The following is a 3,946-nucleotide window of genomic DNA, read 5'->3' on the forward strand; positions in this document are numbered from 1 at the left end:
CTAGGTCGGAACAACGTGCAAAGCACGTTTGCCTAGTTTAGTGAGACATCGATATTTATAGTACATTAGTTTAGAATATAAAATAATCCAACACATATTATAACATCGATAGTTTTAGTAAAATTGTCTCGGATAAGTTTAATACAAAAACAAAAACAATATCAGTTCTAAATATGAGTTTTTTGATATTTTTACTACGATGCATCATTTTTGTCATCTTGTACTGCATCAATAGAGACAACGTTGAAATTCTTGTGTTGCTGTTGGTTGAGTCGATTGGGGTCTACCAGAAGTTCAATATTGTTATTGGTTGTTTAATTTCACTTTTTTTTTATTATTACTATGATCACTTTCATTATATTATTTTATTATTGTGAAAGATGTTGTGTATTTTGTATTAATGTATTTTGTATTTTGTATTGTGTTTTAGTTTTTCGGATTGGGCTTTTTGTGTTAGGAGGTTGTGTGAAGGGCTTGGATGAATTTTTATTATTATTGGGCTCGGGGTGTATGTGTCAAGGCCCGGCCCGAGTGCAGATGAGATCCAATTATATATAATAATTTGTATTTTGTATTGTGTTTTAGTTTTTCGGATTGGGCTTTTTGTGTTAGGAGGTTGTATGAAGGGCTTGGATGAATTTTTATTATTATTGGGCTCGGAGTGTGTGTGTCAAGGCCCGGCCCGTGTGCAGATGGGATCCAAGCCCCAATTCCAAAACACAGTCGTTTTGCCATCATCAGAAAAAACCCTACCCTTTTCTTCATTCCCCCCCCCCACTCCCGGCGCCGCACTTTCCCAATTCACCCAACTCCCTCAACTCCATCGTCTCACTCTCTCACCTCTGCGTCACCCGCCATGCAGCCTCTGCGTCGCCCGCCGTGCAGCCTCTGCGTCGCCGTGCCGCCTATGTTGGTACTTAATAATTTCATATCTGTTGGTACCTGATCGTGAGTTTCTTATTCGAGTTTCCTATCTCAACTCTTCCCTTTCCGTCTGCACTGTCTCTCTTCTCCCATCTTGTTCTCAATAAAGAAACAAGATTCACCTATTTAATCTCTGCGAATATTTTATTTCCTTGCATATTTTATTTTGAAACCCTAGAAATTTGAGGATTTATTTTTTAGATTTGTAGGAAAAAATTTTACTTTCTTCCGTCTGATATGTAATGGTTTAGTATTTTTCGTTTGTTTCATCTATTTCTGTTGCCATTTATTTATTTTTTGCACTTTACTTGTCAACATTTTTTCCCGATTCCTCCTTCCCATTTTGTGTCTTGCATCTATAGCTAAATGAATACATGTTATTCATTTCCTACACCCTTGAGTTGATTTACATTTATTTTTTCTATTGTTTTTATTTCCCTAAAGATTCGAACAAATCTTCACACACTTGAAGAGACCGTGTTTCAAATTGTGTTCTCAGTTTTTTTTTATTTTCAATTTATGTTTATTTCTTTTTTTTTGTGGAATCGTCTTAAAGGAATTCTCTTAAACTTATGTATTTCTTTTTTAGATCTATTGTTCTTTTTTTTTTTTATATTGTGCATGTTTATTTGTGTTGTGCATGTTTTTTTAAGTCTCTCGTCATCTTTCAATCTCTATCTCTTTGATCACAGCAGTCTGTCTCACATTTATAGTCTCATTCGTCCAACAGAAATGATGAATATGGCATACATTGGTTGCCACTTCACTATAGAAGTACAACTTTTTTTTTGTTCTGTACATCTTTGGATTTGTTATTATTTCAAATTTGAAATCCTAGATGTTATTGTCTGAGATGGTAACACTATTGCTTCTCAAAAGTACAAATTTATTTATTCTATTTTGTTATTATCTTAAATCTGAAATATGAGATGTTATACCTAAGATTTAAATCCAAATATTTATATATTGCATATAAATAATGAGTGTTATATATAAATAGAGTGAGTGCATCTATATATATTATATAACATTTCATCTATATTTTGCATATAAAGAACGACTCACTCTGTTTATAGATGCTTTCTTTTCTTTTTTATTTTTTTGTAGCTGTAATTTCTATTATTTGTAGCTGTACTTTTTTTTATTTGCAATTTCTACTTTCTTTGTCACATAAATGTCTATCATGTTTTGAATTTACGTTATAATTTTAGATAGTAAGTACTGGGTCTGAAGCATAGATGTGTACTATTTCATTAAAGTAGAATTGCTTTAGTGACAATAATAATAAATCCCATATTTGTTTTGGCACAGAATAATAATTTTACAAAGGACCTATGTTATTTCTGTAGAATACACAATGTGGACATTCAGTGCTGAATAATTTAGTGGAGATCAGGTTAAGATTCCCTATATTTATTTTGCTCCCTTTTTTCTTTTGACTTTGTGTGTGAGAGTGGACCAGCCATTGAAAATGTTTAACAAAAGGTTCAAAATAGTGACATACTGATGATATGTGATATTAGAGAAATTAGGTTTATGTTCTTCACTCAGTTTGTGTGGTACAAAGATGCAACTCATATTTCTACAAATCTGGTGACACAGCAAACAAAAAAAATGAAAAATGGGTAGTGAGTTTTGATGGTTGCATGAGTTTCTAAATTTTTTTTTTTTTCGTTTTCAGTTTCAGATTAGTACTTTGATTTTAATATAGATTGAGAGTGGAATTTACTATTTTATAAGAAACAGAAAACAGAAAAAGCACTGCATTTACCATTAGAAAACAATACACTAAATAACCATGCACTCACAATGATCAAAGGCCAGAAAGTTCTAGCTTTAGAAATCTCCAGCCAAGAACACCTTAGACAACTGGGAAAGCAGCTGAAAAGAAATTAATAGTAAACATTAACAACCAGTGAGAGAAAAAAATAGAAGAGAGGAGAATAGATGAGAAGTCAAAAACACAAAATAGGTTGAACACTGAATAATGCCAAAGATGAATACCTATGATCCTCAATTTCGGAATATGAGGTGGTTTGGTTTCAGTTATGAAAATTTCAGACTCTAGATGGCAGGTGGTTTGGTTTCTCCTCTGAAAACACTATCTTTTAAAGTGAAATGGAGGAGAGGCGAGTTCAGAGTATATATAATGTAAAAACAGCAAAACACACATGAAAAAAGAAAAACTCAAAAAACCACCAAACCAGATATGGAAAACATTGACTAAGGATATTTTTTTAATGGTTTATGTGTTTTTATATATGTTTGTTTGATTTTTGTTTTAACAACTTTTTAATTTTTTTCTGTGTTTTTTCTTATTGTTTTTTTTTATGAATTATTTTTCCAAACCAGATATGGGAAAAAGTGATTAAGAATTTGATTTTTTAATGGTTTCCGTGTTTTTTTATATGTTTGTTAGAGTTTGTTTGTTTTTTTTTTTATAACTTTTTTAATGTTTTCTGTGTTTTCTTATTGGTTTGCACTGTCAGAGGCCAGCTGCAGTGAAGCAGAAATCCCAACCTGCAGAAGAAAAAGTCGACAGAATAAAAATGGTGAAACCGACTGAGCATCAAAATGGGGAAGAAAGGATCGAGACCATAAAGATATATGTTTATTATGAGTTTTGAGCACAATTTACTAACACAGTTTTGAGCACAATTTACCTGTGTTAGACGTCGGTCAGCACCCCAGAAATCCCAAAATATCATAATCTGCTAAGTTGGGTTTTGAGTTAAATTTCTTTTTGCTGTTGATCTGGGTCAGTGCCAAAATTATCATTAATCTGAGAAGGGAAAAAAGTATTCAAAAAGCAAAAGGAAAGTGACAATTTGGGTTTGAAGTTAAATTTTTTTTTGCTGTTGATATCGATCAGTGCCAAAATTATCATAAACAAGGGTAAAAACCATTTAAAAAGCAAAAGTAAAGTAAATAGAAAAAACTGTTAACGTTCATCTAACAGAAAGTAAACGGAAAACAAGGTTTTCCGTTTAGTCCGTCTCATAGCCACTTATTATGTATAAAG

At 32.1% G+C, this 3,946-nt stretch overlaps 1 long non-coding RNA gene across 1 annotated transcript; it reads left to right on the plus strand.

The window, feature by feature from the left end:
- The first annotated feature begins 783 nt into the window (after window positions 1-783).
- LOC109004222 lies at window positions 784-3,722 on the plus strand. The gene is made up of 2 exons (XR_004798922.1): window positions 784-948; window positions 3,414-3,722. It is a non-coding gene; the product is annotated as an uncharacterized LOC109004222 (long non-coding RNA).
- Window positions 3,723-3,946: the final 224 nt, after the last annotated feature.

This window comes from Juglans regia, unplaced genomic scaffold, assembly GCF_001411555.2.
Source record: "Juglans regia cultivar Chandler unplaced genomic scaffold, Walnut 2.0 Scaffold_24427, whole genome shotgun sequence".
Lineage (NCBI taxonomy): Eukaryota > Viridiplantae > Streptophyta > Magnoliopsida > Fagales > Juglandaceae > Juglans > Juglans regia.